Source organism: Macrobrachium rosenbergii, chromosome 28 (assembly GCF_040412425.1).
Source record: "Macrobrachium rosenbergii isolate ZJJX-2024 chromosome 28, ASM4041242v1, whole genome shotgun sequence".
Classification (NCBI taxonomy): Eukaryota; Metazoa; Arthropoda; class Malacostraca; order Decapoda; family Palaemonidae; genus Macrobrachium; species Macrobrachium rosenbergii.
In genome coordinates, this window is record NC_089768.1 from 9585001 (window position 1) to 9605120 (window position 20120).

Below are 20120 nucleotides of genomic sequence, written 5' to 3' on the forward strand. Positions count from 1 at the left end.
AGTAAATACAAGGCTTTCAAAGTTACTGGTAGGACTCCATATGACCATTAGTGGCAACACTATCAAATAGATGGTTTCATAGTTTAATACCCAGACCACTTATACTTTACTGCACTTCTCATGTGTGTGTGTATATGTATATATATATATATATATATATATATATATATATATATATATATATTTACATACATGTATGTATGTATATAGATACATACAGTATATATAATATATATATATATATAAATATATATATATATACTGTATGTATATATAAAAATACATATATATATATATATATATATATATATATATATATATATATATACATACATATATGTAAAATATATATATATATATATATATATATATATATACATGTGTGTGTATCCTTCTTTCTCTTAACAGTGGGAATCCTCAGGAATGTGTTAGCCTTTCAGTTTTCAGCAAGACTTTTGGGATTAGGTTTGCTGCCCCCCCGTACCTCTCTTCACCTTAATTGTAACACACCGTATCATATAACTATTTAACTAACAGTTACCAAAGTCATTGTTTAGTTCAACTGTCACAACAGATTTTGACATTATGCCAAGTCCAATTTATGTTCAGAATTGAACCCAGTTCAAGTGGCGTGGTGAAGGAAGCACTCACCAGTAAGCTACAAGGACGTGTATATATATATATATATATATATATATATATATATATATATATATATATATATATATATATATAATATATATGCATACATATACATACATGTGTGCGTATCTATATATATATATATATATATATATATATATATATATATATATATATATATATATATATATATATATATATATATATAATATATATATACACACACACACAGTAACTTCAAAAACAATACATGGAAATGTACGTAGATCCGAATTCACACAAATCTACAGGGTACTACAACGCATGTTCGGTAACAAAAATTGAGGCGAACGATGCCTACAGCCAAGAGATGATGACCCCTGAGAGTCTCCTTAATTAATCGATTTATCGAGCAAAGAAAAATGTAGCGTCATCACAGACTCTGTGAACCCTTGAGGATATAATATGAGTATATCCTTATATTTTTTTTATTTTGATTGATAAATTTGCTTACAAAATTTTATTGCAAGAATTTATTTTTTTTTCAACAATTATATTTTTGTTACAAGCACTCTAGCCACGAATCAACTCTACTGCCGCAGTTAAATGTGCAGAGTTAGTTTGGCATATCTCCGTGACATCATCATCTTTTAATTTATTAAATGATGCTTGGAGACGCGGCGATCGATAGAGGCATACACGGGGCGCCACAGGTAGATCACACACAGACACGTTCTTTTCATATTGATTACTCTGCATTTCATTACCAAGTTCGTGTTTTTCCTCCATTATCAATGGTTAACGGCTACACTTTCACCCCCTCTTACCTTCAAATTAATTAGGATCCAGATTTTGTACGTTTGTTGTCACCTCAGAGGATGCATTCATCCGAATTATGTAATCAGAAGAATAATCTATCCTGATAGCGGCCTCGTATCTCCTCAGCATCCAGTTTAAGACGAACTGATAATTTGCACCTCACTTCACTTGCATAATCTCGGCTTTGTGGAGATGACGACGTAGCCCCTTCAGATACAATGTCTTTTCTTGCAGTCGTGCATCCTGGATAACTGATATCCTGCTTCATCTACCGAGCTCCCGACTCCAGTGATGTTGTGTTTGTACTCCGGATGTTTCCATAGTAACCGTGGAAATAATTCATGAAATTTCTCGTTTTCTATGTGTAATCCTCTCTTTGCAGAAAACGGGCATAGTTAAATTGTCGTAACTATAAAAAATAGATCTAGGCCATTATGCCATTTAGTATAAGCAGAGCAACTGTATGCATATATATAACTACGAATAAAAAAGTGTACAAACATTTTTAAAAATAAAAATCATCTAAAGTTCTTTTCAATGGTTGGGGAACCCAAGCCTACACGATTTGCGCACGAAAAATTTATCACAATCTCGCTCACATATTGTCAAAGTACGGGTTTCCTATTGCAAAATAATACCCTAAAACTTATAAATATTTTATGATACATAAAGTGCAGCTCTCTGAGGAGTCTACCTCAAGCAGAACTATACTTTGTTAGTATTGCGCCATTCTCCAAACTACTTCAGTTAGGCAGACCCTTTTCACTTTCTAATCGATCCCAAGAGATAGCCTAAAATCTACTGCATGCGTAAATAACTACGCAGAACATGTTCGAGATGAGCCTTGATAAAATATACAAATTGATGAGTTGATTTACGAAACAAAGAGTGAGAGTGGAATAAGGGACGAGATTTCTTTGGATGATGAAAGACCGATAACTTGCACCACCCATTTTGTAACTTGTAATTACACACCATAACTTGCCAATTTACGTGCTGAAATCGAGTTCGGGACGATTAGGCTGTATTATTTTTGGCCGTGAACCTGTTAGGCCATCACAACTTTAGACCATATGAAGTATAGATCGTAAGACATGGTGGAAGCTCCTTGGCATGCCGTGTTTAGTACTAGCCCCTCATGGATCAAAGTATTATATACAACCATTTCGGCCGTTTGCCAGCTTGGATGTTACGGCCTAAACGACCTGGACCCCTTAAATCTTACTGCAGTTTGGATATCATCTACCTTGCAGCCATAATTAGTGTTACACTTCACAAGCGTTTTCTTGATACTGGAGGGGCCATAAAAATATCCGCGTCCCGTTAAACGAGGATCATCAGTTTTTCACAAACATCACCATTTACTTAACACATTATATGCTATAAAGATCAATGGATATTATCTTTTGTGTTGCGATGGTTTACACAGCACTAATTGCTTAATATGAAATAATAACCAATAACAATCATTGCCATCCCGATCATCTTCAAAATCGATGAAGAATAAATATTAAGAGGGGCTATATAACACCACTATTTCCGTGAATGTGTATAAACATACTTCGTTTTCCTTTCTGTTTTTACATTCGGAGGCTAAAAGTCATTTAGGACAATTACTTCGGACTATACATACCAATTCTAGCCTTGGCTTAGGCTAATACAACTATAAAAGATAAACTTATCCGTATCTGCAAGTTGCCCTAGAGGTGGAAGACTGACGAATCTTTATGTTTAGGTTAAGGCTGAGGAATGGGAACTTGAATGCTTCCTAGTGTTTTACACTAGTTTACATTCTGCTGGATGCATTGTCAGGACAAGCATTTTGCTCCTGATCGAGTTCCCTCCATAATTGTCTCCTCCTAGAACTGGCTCTTATCTAAGACTCACTCCTGTCTACAACTCGTTTCTATAATTAGATCCCTGTAATACAAAAGTTTAATTAGGACAGCATCCTTGTGCCTAATAGCATGCCGCCCTTAGCCTAGGTTATACTATACTCTTGCCTAACCTAACTGTCACAGCACTGATGGCTGGCTTTACATTCTTGACATGTGGTATTCAACTAAAGATTTGAAGTTTTCATAATAACTTGCGTAAGAATATTGCAAGGTTGCTTATGACGAAACCATTGCAACAACATGCATGCGCAATATGGCGCAACTTTCATAAAAACTGTCATACCAATGTTTGGTTATTTGCTGTTCCATCATGGTACAAATGCAAAAGACATCTATTAAGTGTTATGGCAACGTGTACAGTACTAATTAAGACAAGTGCATACCTTTTATAAGGGAGAAATATTGCATTTCAAATGCAAAACAAGAGGAATAGTCATTTCCCCTTCTCTCGTCTACAACTGTTTAATGCTGTTACGCATCTACTTACATCCAAGTACTAACGTCCGCACACTCGATCACAGACAACCTCAGCTCCGAGTGGCTAATTTCATATCTTGATCAAATGAAAACCAATTCTATCTTTTATTACATAGGATACAGTTGTTATGACAATTGATATATATATATATATATATATATATATATATATATATATATATATATATATATATATAATTACAGCGTGTGTGTGTGTGTGGAATGGAATGGAATATGTGATTTAGGCACATAGCCAAGCACTGGGTGTGTGTAAATTCTTCTACGAATAGTGGTAAATTTTGTCTTTGTCTAGCATTCATTCTGTTCGTTTCTCTAAGCAGGTTCATAATTCCTTCGGCCTCAGCGACATGGAAGACACTCTCCCTGCTCATGGTGATACCACATGAACCATAGGGTGACCCTCCAATCAGGGCCAATGGCCAGTGACCCCAAACCAAATTGAGGCAAGGACTAGCTTGCCAGTGTCACCTCAAGGTCTTACAGAAGCTGTTTCTACTTTCACTGCTCCCTCATACTGTAACCCGTCTGCATCGTCTTGATGGTACCGTGCCTCATCATACGATATTTGTCACAGAGAGATCATTGGTCGAAGTTCTAGAGGTCTCGACAAATTGCATAAAGACATTTACGTTGCCACTGTAAATTTCTTGTCGTCATCATTTTGATTTTTTTTTTTTTTTTTTGACAGTTTGATCAAGGTAACCGTGAGCCACGGAAACAAATTATTGAATTAATAAACTCATTCCTGCTGCCACTCAAGAGAATCTCAACCTTGAAATGTTAATCATTTACACTTCTCCTCACTCGTGTATATTAAAGCTTTTGCCGAGGAGCTAATCTGTCACTATAGTTGATATTTTTAAAAGCGAAGTGTACAGTACCAGAAACTGTGGAAACTGAACTCAAAACTAAATAAGAAATCTGAACAGTATTTGGTGTCCTAACCATGAAATATGGAATTTTAAAACCTATTTGATGTGAGAAATGAACTCGTATTCACAATTCATAAGGCTTTGAAGGCTATCAACGAGAAGGACTGTAATACTTTCAGGGTTGTCCTTGTGGCCGCTACGGTATTTTCGTCTTACACGTGGAGATGACATTTGCCCATTTTCATGTTCGGATTCCGTTTTATTTTTGCACACATGACTTGACTCTTTTATTCTGTTCTATTATGCCTGCATGACCTTTAGTCCCGGGTGTCACTAAGTTTGCTTGACATATTTCTGCATCCTTCTGCTCTATTTTGCTTGTATCAACCGCCACGGTAGTTGGAGGTTAGTCAAGCCCAGACACAAAAACCCGAACTTTGACCCTTTATAACTCTGGTAACATTCAACCGACCGGAATGGAACACTGGCTTTAGAGGTTTCCCACTAAGGCCTCCAATCATGCCAAATTTCGTCGAAATCCGTTCAGCCGTTCCGGAGATCCAGATATCGATTTTTGCCGTTCAGGGGATGTGGTAGGGGATGGGCGAGGGACCCATCTGTGGAGCAGTTATGGTAAAAGATACAGTCGTGATACTTAGTTTTTCTAAAAGCTCGTATTCTGGAAAGGTGTTTTTCAGTTTTTTTTTTTTTTTTTTTTTTTTTTTTTTTTAAAGCTACAGTAGGCCTATGCTATTCAAATTAGCCCCCAAATTTCAAATTTCCTGATGCTCAGGTACGGACTGCTCACATTAGAAGAGACGCCGTTTTCTTAAGGTGTGAATAGTAAGTGGTGTTAGGAGAAGCTGGATGACTTACTGTCAATTAACTTAAAAATTATCACATGTTGATACCCGGTTTTGCTTCTCGCGATCGTTGACCTACCTTAAGTAAAGAGCCTCAATAGTTAAAATGTTTTCACACATAGGCTACATGTAGTATATATATATATATATATATATATATATATATATATATATATATATATTACATAAATTGTATAATTATGCAGCAAATTAGCTAAGCTGACCATAATTATGGAGAAACCACATAGGTCTAAGAAAACTACATCTACAACTACTTGTTTACCTTTGAATTTATGCTTTAAAAATAAGACCCGGATTATTAAATTGAGTATGAATAACACTCACTCCCGTAAATAATGAAAAACATATATAAAAAGTAAACCTAGCGTTTACCGACCTTTTCAATATTCATAAGATTCGTTGCTGAACTAAATAAGTTATGCCAACATTCGTCCGTTACCTTTCGTAACTTTTTTTTTTATCAAGTTGAGAATCAAATGTCTCTCCTTTTTCCATTACTATATTTCCATTTTCCACAATATTTTGGAAGTCTAATGTAATTAACAAGCCCCTTTTCTTAACAATGTAATTATATATGTACGTCATTTTACTCTTGAGCTGTCATGAATGGTCATCAATCTTAATGAGAAGCTTGCAGTAGTGAGCGGAAGCGGGAGCGAGACTGACGATTAGCACACACTCTTCGACAAGTGTCAAGTTATCCTCTTCATTAACGTGAACCAAAGGTTTGTCCAGTTCAGTTTCAAATCTAATTTAATATATTTCTCGATAAGCGTTAATGGCGGTTTTTTTTTAAGCAGTGAATTTCATGCATTTTGACGTGAAAGAACCGTCTCCCTGGAGTAGCCCAGTGGTTTAGTATCCCCAAGTTCAGGCATCTAGTACCACTTGCATCTGTTATGATTGGTGTTTTTACATCTGTCTGTCAATAACATTTTACGTTCTTTACTGTGGCTCTTGGCGAGTGCAAGAGTATTTGTACGCGATAAATTTTTACTGCAGACATCCCGTTATTATGCCTGTTGCAAAATACCTGTGGCATGCTTTGCAAGGCTACGACAGGTCTCACTGCTTGGAAAGTTGAGTCCTTCCACCTTTCGATCTTGGAAGCATAAAACGAAGTTTATTTTAATTCCACCTCGATCTGAGGTCGCCTGTCTCAGATACCGTGGTATTTTGTTCTATTTCCTTCTTTCTTTTCCTTATAAGTCTAACACCCGAATCTTTAAGGAAATGTATCGTAGTAGTATCAAGTTTCTATGGCTCGGTAATCTTAGGCCTATAAGCGTCTAGCAAGAGTTTTCTTTTTTATCCAATGATCTTTCAAAATTTCTCGTACGACTTATAGCCTTAAAAGTATTCTTTTAACCAACCAAGAGGCAATATAATGATAAAAGTAACGGCCGCCACTAATCCTCAGTTATACTTGAGCAGTTACGCCTGCACATTCGGCCTGTTCAGGCAAAACTGAACCCACTAATGTGCAGTTATACCTGCGCAGTTATGCCTGTACAGGCAAAACTAAACGTTAGTGGGTCCAGGTTTGCCTGCACAGGCCAACTGCGCAGGTATAACAACGTTAGTGGCGGCTTTTAACGTTGCTATACCTGCGCAGTTGTGCCTGCACAGTCAGTCGGCCTGTGCAGGCAAAACTGAACTCATTAACGTTCAGTTTTGCCTGCGCCGGTATGACTGAACGTTAGTGTGTTCAGCTTTGCCTGAACAGGCCGACTGTGCAAGCATAACTGCGCAAGTATAACAGCGTTGGTGGCAGCCTTAAGGAGGTAGATCAGGATGTCAAGGAAAAAGCACAATTACATGTACGGAGCATAAAATGCAACCTTACAAAATGTTGAATGTTTTACTCTTTTCATATTTTTGTGTATAGGTAAAACTTGGCCATCCATGCATTTCAGTCAAGAAAACCAAATGATGACCGTTAAGGAGGAGGAGATCAAGTACCAGAACAATATATAACATTACACCAACATCAACTGCCACAACAGCCACCCGGAGTACACAAAAACCCAAACGTTGGCCCTGTATAACTTTGTAAATACAGTATTCACCCAATCGAAACTCTGGCTTTAAAGGTTTCCCATTAAGGTCTCTAATCGTGCTAAATTTCAGCCATTCCATAGATCCAGATATCGATTTTTGATGTTCAAGCAATGTGGTAGGGGATGGGTAGGTGAGGGGACCTAACATATCTATGGAGCATCTAGGGGGTTGCCATTTCAAAATAGGACTGAAATCACAGGCAAAAATGTGATGGAATCGCAAAAGGGGTAGTAAAGCCCAGGAACAAGAGACAGATATGGAGGTCTGGGGATACAAAGGAAGGGGTAGGGCGTAGGGTCTTACTCCGCAACCTGATGAATTATAATTAAAGCAAAAAGTAGAAGTAGGGGTCTTTTCTCAATCAGTATAGAAACCAAGTGCCATTATAATACACACAATGCTAACCATATCTACAGAGACAGGCACGGCACTTCTTCAAGCAATACAATTTGAAGACATATAGCAATTCATCCACTCAGAAGTGTGCGATCATATAAACAATGTTTCCCTGTCGGTAACATTTTTTTGGTTTCTCTTCTTTGTCGTCGAGAATAATATGGGCGAACTCATTCCCACTGTTACTGTTGCTGATGTGGAGACTAATGTTCAACAAAAACCTGGGCCAGATCAGTGTTGGGTGGCACTGAAATCAGGTGCTCTTGCATATTTTTCACCTCATCAGAGGTGGTTCGTCCAAACCAAAGCCTATTCAATATGCGTATTATAATGGCACTTGCTTTCTATACTGATTGACAAATGACTCGTACTTCTACTTTTCGATTTCATCATAATTTCTCAGGTTAAGGAGTAAAGCCTTACGCCCAACCATTTCCTTTGTATCCCCTGGCCTCCATATCTGCCTCTTGTTGCTGGGGTTTGTATACTACCCCTTTTGTGATTTCATAACTTTTTTGCCTGTGATGTTTAAGTCCATTTGCTAGGCAGTTCCTGAGCTGCCTTTAGTGTATTTATTTTTTTATATTATAAAAAAAAAACTTTGTATCTTCCTTCTCTAGACAAGATACTTCTGTTCCACATATCAAATGTTGAGTAAATCTTACCATAGCACGCTTTCTGCCAAGCCCAAAACACTGGTGAACAGCTGCAGACAAAAATCATTGAACGCTTTACTATGCTTACCAGATAGCCAGACAACAAATAATATAATCCAACTTACAGCCCTAAGAAGTTTGAGCCACTAAGGGTAGTGGTGAATGACCTTACCTATGCCCCTCCATAACTTTTAAGTCACTAATCTACCAACTTTTACCTCAGTCCTATACCCTACTTCATGTCTAACCTTTAAATTCTCTACTCCACATGACATTCCAAGAGGTTCTCTTGGTCAGCAACACTCTTCCCTTACTAAAAATTCTGGACCAGTACTCCACCTCTCCGACTGCCTAGAATGAGAAGCATCATCTGCTGGATTTAACTCTGAATCAACATACAGTAGTGCCACTGGCTCTGTCTAATCACTACCTTCTCTTATCACAGAAACTCGATTTGCAACAAATGTCTTACAGCTAGCTTGATCGTTACAATATAACTCAAGATAGTTGTTGAATCAGTCCGATAATAAACAGTCTTTAAAATCCATAACCTCCAGAATGCCAAAGTTCCAGACAAGGAACTGAGACACTTTCCAATGGTGCAACTTCTGCCTTACCCATTATGAACCTGCCAGTGACATTACCCTCTTTATCCATAACTCTGAAGTCTGCCGCAGCTCCATAGGCCCCGACACTTACATCTGAAAATATATGCAACTACGTTAAATGCACTTTCTCCCAACGTACTGCCTTTAAACTCCTTGATATTCTTATACTTCTTGACTGATCAATTCTGTTTACCCAGTCCTTAATTTGGTTTACAGTAACAGAATCCAGCTCTTCGTCCCATTTAATCTGCAAACGACAAATCTTGCTGTTCCTATCGTTCTATACTTGCCCTCCCCCACCCCTAAAATATACCACATTTAAAACACATCAGTATAAAATCAGTGCCAAATCGGTAATTCTAAGCTGGCTGTCCGCGGTGGGCTAGCCTATGGCAATTGACATTTTCCTATGTTATTTTACCTGCTGAACAAGAATTTAAAATAATAATTTGGCGGTCGGCTGTAACTAAAATGTAATTGACCCTTGAAAACTGCACGGCTGTACCAGTGGGTCGCACACAGCTCAAGGATATGTTACAGTTTAGCAGCAGCCGACAGGCAAAATATTACCTTAATCTCTTGTAAAGCAAGTAAAATAACATAGAAAAATGTCAATTGCCATGGTCTAGCTCCACTGCACACTATTCGAAGCTTTCGTAAACGGGAAACAAAACATTACTATTTCTGCTTTCAACTTGGGTGGCCTCTATAGGTTGCCGTGGCAGAATGGCGCTGCGCAGCTTATCTGCACTTTTTAAGATTCCTGGCAAGCTCGTTTGTTCTGGCAAGAGGTAATATTCTTGTTCAGCAAGTAAAATAACAGGAAAACGTCAAATTCGTCAATTGCCAGAGTCTTGCAGCTCTTGCTAAGCGCAGAAACCCGGCAGCTGTTGATTGGTGAACTGAAAGCTAGCACATGAGTGTTAAGGCTTAGAATCAGCAGCACTAGTAATGAATGAAAAGTTCCTTTGGAACGGCTCCCGCTATCCATTTATTTGCCCTTCTTTTTACGCCTGATTTTCGTGTTCCATATGACATATATAACAGGAAATACAACAATACCATACCCAAACCTTTTCCCAAGTTATTTACCCCACCCAAAACCCTGAATTCCCAATGGGTCCCCCTTACTGTTAGCTATTCTCGAAAGGGTTTTACTTCACCCAAAACCCCAATTCCCAATGGGTCCCCTTTACCGTTGGCTACAGTTCTAAGGTAATTTACAGCTTAATTACATTTGACTGCCAAAATATTACTTTAAATTCTTGTTCAGCAGGTAAAGTTCTATAGAAAAACATCAACTGCCATAGCCTAGCACACCGCGGACAGCCAGCTTAGATCTACTGACAAATCTTCAACAAACACTTTTTACTCATCACTTGTGGGCCGGTTCAATCTTCGTCTCAATGACTAGTCCTGGAGACCTCAAATTCAGAATGTTACCTTGTTCCTCCAACAAAGTGTGTAACTGTGCATGCATGTCTCAGCTAAAGGGGAGTTGAAGGATACACACTCACATGATGAGCTTCAGTTATTTACTACAAACACATGTGGTTACTGAAAAATTACAAATACTCAGTATCAACAGTAGGCACAAAATTTTTTTACATAAACGTTTTTACATTGTAATAAGAAAACACTAATGAACATCCTTAACTAACCTAATAATTGCCAGATTCAAACCCTAGGCTAGGCTACATGCACTTCAGTTTAAAATGCATACTTTCCTCATTAAAATAAGCCAAATAACACTGCAAATTCTACACTACATAAACACTGACATTAATGTATTAAACTCACCACGCTATATCTTCCCCGATGAAACACCAGCATAACTCATAAACTTTCAGTGTCGCCTTCTGCACTAGAGACCTGTAGCATGGATCCCACAATGGCCCACTGTTGTTCTCACACAGCCTTTTTAGAAAAATACTATCGTCAATCTTTGGATATAACATTAGAATCACAGAAACTACTCCATTACATCCAGGTGAAGGAACTATGGGTTTGCTATGCATCAAGTATTACCTTGGAAATTGACTTTTACTATAGTATTCTGGTTGCTTATTAACAATTTACCGTTTTTTTGTCATTCGACTGTAATTAACATCAGAATAATATTTATATGTTATTATGTGTGGTCACCTGGAATGCTATAGCGCATGCGCACTTGCGCAGTGTTATAGGGGGGCTTTTGGTAAAAAGTGGAGTTTCCTTCACCAGGGCGTACAGCCTCCCCCCCCTACGACTAAGTAACACGGCCTGCTAGGTTAGGTTAGGGTACGTTAGGTTTGTATCGTTCCTTTTATAATAGGTTTCCTTAGCCACTCCCCTCTTGAACATATGGCTCCCTAATGACCTGCGCATGCGCGGAACCATTCCATACCAGCAACATAACAGTCCGCTCTTTTTCTCCCAACGATTTTCCTTACACAAAACCCCGTGTTCCCAAAGGGTCCCCAACCATGTTGGATAGATATGAGGTTAATAATAACTAACTGACAATAAACAACACCACCTTCATCAGCAACACTATAAGTATAGGAAAAGTCAATTTCCAAGGTAATAGTCCGTGCCGAATTACCTTGTAGTTTTGCCAGCCAAGAAAATATATGAACAATCACTTCTTTTTCATATAAGACAAAGTTGTTGGCTGCGAGTCACCCATTCCTACACGAAGTACACAGTACGAAGACTTCACGTTTATTTTAGTACGTATGGCAGTATCCTATTGCTCAAGTTGTTAAAGAAACTTCAGTCTTTTGAACGGTATTCTTACAAGTTTAATTCTTTTGTTGTTTCACCTATTAAATATCCAGTAAAAAGTTCCAAATAGACACAACGATGAGTGTCATCGGCGACATTTTACCCAAGTCCCGTGTTCCCCCATCGGGCCCATGTAAACGGTACTCTAGATTTTATAATAGTACACCCAAATAAATCCTCGTTGAGCGTCAACGAAACTTACCTAATATTAACCTCCACGATAAATCCCATTCCAAGTTAAGAGTCCAATGGCAAACCTTCCTACAAACAAGCATCACCTATAGCATGAAGAGCTTAGCTCACAGTTCCAAGTAGCGTCCACAGATACTCAATTTGAAAACCTCCTCCTCACCTACAACTTCCTAGTTATTCCTCCACCCAAACTAGCCCCTAACCAGCAAATGCACATCTACTTTTTAAATGAGGTAAAAATAAATAAATAAACAAGCAGTACTAGTGCTGTACTTCTGATGACAGGAAATAAAGGTAAAAAGAACCAAAACTAACTAATGAAAATATAATTCTAAGAGGCAAAATTTGCAGACTACTCCTGCAAAGCAATGACAGTGTGGAGTCCTCCAAATCACGAAATCGAAAAATTTTTAGGGTAACAAATTTGCAAAATGTTTTAAAAGGACTGAGATAAAGGTGGTAAGGGTTAGAGTAGTGTATCAAGCGCCTAAACTTTTATCCTTACGGTTCGGTGATGGGGTTTTCGAGTTCAGGCATGTACTGGTTACAGAGTAACTAACTGACGGGTTTTTTTATAGACTTACTTTATTGGCATTATTATACTAATTTTTTTACTTACTTATTAATGACTAGTGTTGCTCAATCACTATTGCATGTATGGAATGATATTATAACGGAAAGTTTGTTTCTGTCATCAATTAACTGGTGAGTGTTACGCATTGACCGCCACCCCTCAGTTATTGTTAATTTCTGTGTTGTCTTGCTCGAAAGTTAAATTTACAATGATAAAACTGTTTACGTGTGTGTAAAGGTATACACAGTGAACAAGTCTCTATTTCCCGTTTCTGGACCAAGCAATGGCATAAAGCAAAATGCAACATGATAATCCTATTATCTATGTTTCTTTGGCACAAAGGAAAGCTGTGCTTTGTGATACGACTGCCATATTTCATCCTCCAAGCTCGTAGCGTGTCGTTTTGCCACTGAGCTATTAAGCCTAAAAACGGCATAAGTTTTCTTGTTGGGTTCTTTTTATTATAAGCATTGTGGATTATTTTATGGACTCTCTCTCTCTCTCTCTCTCTCTCTCTCTCTCTCTCTCTCTCTCTCTCTTTCTCTCTCTCTCTCTCTCTCTCTCTCTCTCTCGTGTACACACACACACACACACACACACACACACACACAAATTAACTAAGCCTTAGCTAGACAAATGCACTACAAAGAGAAACCAGTAAGTTATTTGCTCTTTGAACGCGAAAGTAAAGAAGATTGTAGCGAATTTTTCTTGGAAAATTAATAGAAACAACACAAATTTGGTGAGCAGAGTTAGGCGTTATTATTTTCAGTTCATGGTATGTTTCGGCAGCTTTCTGCTAAAAGGAGCTGAATATTTTTTTCTCGTCAAATAAAAAGTAATAAAAACTGTTGTAAATTTTTATATAATTTCAAAGCTTTCATCTTAGAGGTAGACTTTCATCCACACAAAAATTGTTACTCTACCTGTATATCAACAATTCTACTTTGAACATAAGTATGTTTGTTCAAAAATCAACTTCTGATAACTCAAAGGTTATCAGCTTGTTATTCGTTATCAGTCTGGTTGACAACTCAACATAAACTAATCTGTTAAGTACATTAAGCAAGGCTATAATTTGCTCGAGCAACATTCACTGTTAGCACTAAGCACTGAATTTATCAGAACTTAGAGCTGAAGTGTGGATGACACTAAAGTTAACTCACCCTAGGTCCAATCTTCTGATAACTCAATAAGTCCAATTTCTGATCACTAAGCCCAATCTTCGGAAAACTCAACGAGTCCAATTTCTAATAACTCCAAGTCCAATTTTCTGATCACTCACTTTAAGTCCAACCTTCTGATAACTCACTAAGTCCAATCTCCTGATCACTCACTCTAAGTCCAATCTTCTGATAACTCACTAAGTCCAATTTCTGATCACTAAGTCCAATCTTCGGATAACTCACTAAGTCCAATTTTCTGATAACTCACTAAGTCCAATCTTCTGATAACTCACTCTAAGTCCAATCTTCAGATAACTCACTAAGTCCAATTCTGATCACTCACGAAGTCCAATCTTCTGATAATTCACCCTAAGTCCAATTTTCTGATAACTCACGAAGTCCAATCTTCTGAAAACTCACTGAGTCCAATCATCTGATAACTCACTAAGTCCAATCTGCTGATCACTTACTTTAAGCCCAATCTTCTCATAACTCACTCTAAGTCCAATCTTCTGATAACTCACTAAGTCCAATCTTCTGATAACTCACTCTAAGTCCAATCTCCTGACAAGCTGGTCCTTACGCACGTGGAACTTACATTAGCCAGGTACTGAGGTTCAATACACTCTAGTGGCGATCTAATTTGGACTTTACTCTACGGATGACCACTCAGCAGTACTAAAGGGCTCTCATCCTTTCGGAGTTTCTCAGCGGTAATGATCAGTTATGAACTTATGACGGTCGTCATCACTGAGGGACAAGTGTATATATTTAGCAGGATCTATCTCACACTCGAGAGAACTTCTCGGAATCTGTGCCTGGCCGGGTTTGGAGAATGGGGAAGGGGGTGGGGGGGAGTTATGCTTAAGCATTTTAATACAAAGTAGGGTGACTGAGAAAGAGGTGGCGTTGCTGGCAGATAGAGTTCCTGGAGTAAGTTAGAGTTTATGAAGTTTCTTATTGCAATATGTTTTGGGAGGGGGTTGTTTTTTGGAAATCAAGTTTCAAGGCGAATCTTTGCAGGGGTTATGTAACTAGAAGCCAGGTGGACGGAGACAAGAATGTTTGTACAGGTAGGGAAGAATGGAAGTGGTTAAGCCTTTTAGGCACCGTAGGGGCTAGTTCCGTCAGTGCACTTCACGCGGTGCACTGTAGGCATTACTGAATGTTCTTTGCAGCGTCCCTTCGGTCCCCAGCTGCAACCTCTTTTACTCCTTTTACTGTACCTCAGTTCATATTCTCTTCCATTTTGCTATCCACCGTTTCCTAACAGTTGTTTCATAGTGCAACTGCGAGGTTTTCCTCCTGTTACACCTTTCAGGCCTTTTGCTTTCAATTTCCCTATCAGCGCTGAGTGACCTCATAGGCCCCAGCGCTTGGCCTTTGGCCGAAATTTTTTATTTGAAGAGTCTTTTAGGTATTTGAGCTTTTAGGAAATGTCTGATGGTAGGATGAGAGAAATGGTGAGTCAATGAATGAGTGAAAAAAGGAAAGTTGCAGAATCTCTATTAAAAGAGAAAAAATCGAAAAAGTTGAGGTTGTCTTTAGGAATTAAAGATAAAATGCGTGAAAGACAGGTCTGCCGAGACAAAACTCCCTTTGATGAAATCCAAGAGTGGATGTTGAACCTAAAAGTGATAGGAAAGTAGGAACTGTTGAACTGAATTCTTCTCAAAGCTTATGCAAAGTAGAAATGGTCGAAAGAAAGAAAATGTAGAAATATAAAGGTGTGATGGGATCACTTGTTTTTGAGGTGGTTTGGTCATGTAGGAGGAATAAAGAGCGATGAGCTTAGCTTGAGGAAACTATGCATAACTCGGAGAGGAATAAGGAGAAAGTGTTGGCTAAAAGAAGATGAGCCCTATTCATATGGAACAAGCCCACTAAAGGGGCCGCTGACTTGACTAGAGGTCAAAGATACTGGTAAACCAGATGTCAGTCAAAAACACGATTTTTTTTTGGAGATTAAAGTAAAGATTAGAGATTAAATACTCAAGGGAAACTATCTCCATCAAATACCTTATTAGGTCTCTCTCTCTCTCTCTCTCTCTCTCTCTCTCTCTCTCTCTCTCTCTCTGGTATCATTATCACTCAACTATGGCGACCAAAGTCGTTTATTTCACTATCTCCTCTTTAATTACGATCCCTCAGCTCGGTCGATGAAAGAAAAAAAAAAGAAAGGAGTTATAATAGGCTGAATTAAACAGGTAGAAATACAGGAGCATTTAGTAAATGAATTCAAAATACCTCTTCTAGCCTCCGAAATTTCTGCCAGTCTGGAATATAAAAAAGTCGATAATTAAACATCATCGCCTGGGCTTTCTGTCAAACCTTAACAATGAATATTCACGTTTCGCTCATCCATTCGCTCATGCCGTAATTTACAGGCGGGATTTGGGAGCGGACGATGCACACGGGAAAATAAACGGACACTGGCTGCCCGAGCTACGATCGATGACTGGCGTCTGGATAGAAGTTGCCAGTGACCGCCAAGTACAATCATCATTAACTGGATGCGAAAAGCAGGTTCTTCTATTGACTTCGGCGGTCAGGAAGTTTCCTAAGAAGACAGTGAGGACAAATTTAAACAGCGGAATGTATTTATGAGGAGAATCAACGGCGCGAACCAACGTATATTCGAATGATAAGAAGCAAATGAACTTATGCTAAAACTTTGAGACGTTGAAAGGTGTTTGAGGACGAAGTGAAAACAGATAGAGGAGACAATATTTTTGTTGGTGTGACCGAGATGCGGCATTATGCAACGGAAGGCAGCGTGACCTTGTCCCCTAAAGTTACCACCACCACTTGAGGACAGGTGTGAGAGAGAGAGAGAGAGAGAAGCGAAAAAGAATGAGAAGGCTCTTGACTCGTTTAAAAATATCATTACAGTTTTCCTTCGTCTCTCGTTATTGTTAGAAGTTTATTAGACATAATATACATATATACTATATATATATATATTTATATATATATATATATATATATATATATATATATATATATATATTGATATAAATATACAGTACATATATATACTATATATATACTGTATATATATATATATATATATATATATATATATATATATATATATACATATGTGTGTGTGTGTGTGTGTATAAAACTGCCATTGCAAATCCCATCAATGTCGTTGTTCCACACATGCATATTTCATATAAATTCTCTTGTCACTTACCAAATGTCCACATTCACCAGTGATCAGGATTGAAGTACTCAGTTGAAATGAGTGTTCCATTGTATTGCTGTTTTTATGTGCCTTTAAAATTTGACAGAACAATGTTAAATTGCAATTAAAAGGCACTGATATATGAATGTGTTTATACATGTTATTTGTGAAATATGTTCAGAATGCTAATTATGTGTAACTGACATGCTGGCTTGGGTTAAAAGATAGATCAGTTTTCAGATGGCTTGTTCATGTGAGAAGAATGGAGGAAACTAGGCTGGTTAAATTGGATGGAAGAGGAGTGGGAGACCGAAAAAGCTATTTCTAGAGGCAGTGAAAAAAGTGTTTAAGATAAAGGACTTTAATATCCAGGATGCATAAGAGTACATGACTGTACTTCAAGAGCTATAATGAGTGGCTCATTTGACCTGGGTAGATGTAAATGAGCGTTATCATTGCTGCACCCACTTTCGGCATTCAGAAATATCCTCGTAGGGGTTTAGTGCCGTCAGAGCACCTCATGCGGTGCACTGTAGGCATTTCTTAAGGGTTTTGCAGTGTCCCTTTGACCCCTAGCTGCAACCCCTTTCATTCCCTTTACTATACCACCGTTCATAGTTTCTTTCTTCCATCTGACTTTCCACCCTCTCTAACAATTGTTTCATAGTTCAACTGCGACGTTTTCCTCCTGTTACACCTTTCACATCTTCTTACTGCCGAATGACCTCATAGGTCCCAGCGCTTGGCCTTTGGCCTAAATTCTACATTCTGTTTTATTCTATTCTATTCAGAAATACAAAGCCGGAAAGGGAAGTGCCTATAGGGTCTCGATCCTGTGGTAAAAGTAAGACTCGCTTTCTGTTGAAATTCGTATGCAAAATCCTGTCGTTCCTACTAGTTCCCGAAGTTATCAAAGACTACATCTGCATACGTGGTTTGGCAACGTTGCTGAATATTTGCTCTTTCTCCACTGCCATGTACTTATTGGTAATCACAACACTGTAGGGAGTCACAACACTGTAGGGAGAACCCTTAACTTTATATCCACTTGTTAGATTTCTTCTCTATCGGACCAAATGAACATCTCAGTTATACAGGCAGCGACCGTCTTACGGAGCGCTTGGCGTCTGATCTATATACCTTGCTACCAATCCAGTTAACATTCTCTGCTCGAAGGTAATGTTGAGACCTCTTTAACCGGAAGGGAGCTATAGATAGCTTTTTGGATGGCACAAATTAGCAGCCCCGAAAGCTCTCGACAGGCCTATCAAGCCGGAGAGCTTTTAATAAACTCCTCAAGAAATTCACGACCTACATCAGGTCGGGCTTATTATTTGAAGAAATGGAGGGAATTCCTGAGGCAGAACGACTGACAAGCTTGATAGCTTACCTGGCGTCTGGCGAGAAAAGATGGAAATTTCCGGGAATATCACCCAGAAACGTAAGAAGCCGCGATTTCATAAAAAAAATAAAACTCAGTTATATATACCTTCTACAAGGATGACCTGAACAGGGATATAACGGAGCTAAGCTGATTGCCTTACCTAATAGGTTTGAATAGCCTAGTCCCACGACCCTTGCGCTTCACATTCCTCGCAACAGGGCATGTGAGTGTTTAATGCATGTGGAAATTTACATTCATTACCAACACAAACCTGATGTCATTGTTCTGGATCCCGTGGGGGGGTAGCGCCGTCAGTGCACCTCATACGGTGCATTGTAGGCATTACTTAAGGTTCTTTGCAGCGTGCCTTAGGCCCCTAGCAGCAACCCCTTTCGTTCCTTTTACTGTACCTCCTTTCATATTCTCTTTCTTCCATTTTAATTTCCACCCTCTCCTAACAATTGATTCATAGTGCAACCCCGAGTTTTCCTCCTGTTACACCTTTCAAACCTTTTACTGTCAATTTCCTTTTCAGCACTGAATGACCTCATAGGTCCCATTTTTACTCCTCTAGTAAACGGTGGCCACAATTTACGACGGTCATTCTCAAGAATGTCAAGCGCACACTTTTTGGTCTCTAGTCCGTTGAAGCGTTTAGATTTCGGTTAACTGCAGAAATAAGCAGAGTATGTGTAAGTCCGAGTCTCAGGGAATGCGATTTCCATATTTATGTGTCACATTCTTTGATACTGAAAAGAATGGTCATAAAATGAGAGAGAGAACTTTGATATTTCCATGTAAGATGGGATTAAACAAAGAACAAAAATCTACCTGCCTCTTAAAGACAGAAGGCCTATAAAATGTAAGAAACCAGAATCAGGAAGAGAGTTCCAAAGTCTGGCTTGGAGAAAAAGAGATGGCAACCCAACCGCGAAACAACACATCATGGGAGCAGTATTACAAGCATGGATGAGTTCAGCACCCCAAGTATGAGAGCGGCATTCCAAGAAGCATGGCTGAATAGGGACAACAAAAGCCTTATTAACCGAGACGAAGAAAAGATCTTGCATGGTCTGAAAAAAACACCCGATGCTTCAGAGGCAGATACAGCAAACTGAACTATGTGATTTCTCTAAGGCAGCGGTTCTTAACCTGGGGTACCTGTATACCCCCAGAGGGTATACGAGACATGATAGCCAGTAAGGTTTGCATCACTAATCCTTTTCATATGTTTGTATCGTATTTATATCGGATGAGGGAACGAGGAATTTTTCTGAGGCATCAAGGGGTACGGGCACTGAAAAAGATCAAGAACCACTGCTCGAAAACATGTCATTAAGGGATCGGATGGAAGATGAGGCTGATAAGTAGCTGCAAACTATTGGTAGTAGGCAGAGTAGGGGAGACAGGGATAGTCACTGTTACTTAGTTGGGGGGGGGGATCCTTACGTGCAGGTATGAGCACGGCGTCCTAAGTTAGGTTAGGAAGGTAAGGTCTGGTTAGGTCAGGACATGGCATCCGCTCCCAAACTATC

At 38.7% G+C, this 20120-nt stretch overlaps 1 protein-coding gene across 4 annotated transcripts in view; it reads right to left on the reverse strand.

The window, feature by feature from the left end:
- LOC136854024 (fatty acid amide hydrolase 1-like) overlaps window positions 1–14346 on the reverse strand; it is a 41619-nt gene extending 27273 nt beyond the window's left edge. Inside the window, exons 1-3 of one of the 4 annotated variants that reach the window (XM_067130019.1) lie at window positions 14012–14346; window positions 11114–11230; window positions 10686–10870 (exon numbers count right to left, since the gene is read on the reverse strand). The gene's annotated coding sequence lies outside the window, so the exon portion shown is untranslated. Of the gene's footprint in view, window positions 1–1448; window positions 1756–10685; window positions 10871–11113; window positions 11543–14011 lie in introns of those variants that run through there. The other 3 variants (XM_067130018.1, XM_067130017.1, XM_067130016.1) reach the window with 3 other exon arrangements.
- Between the last annotated feature and the right edge of the window lie 5774 nt (window positions 14347–20120).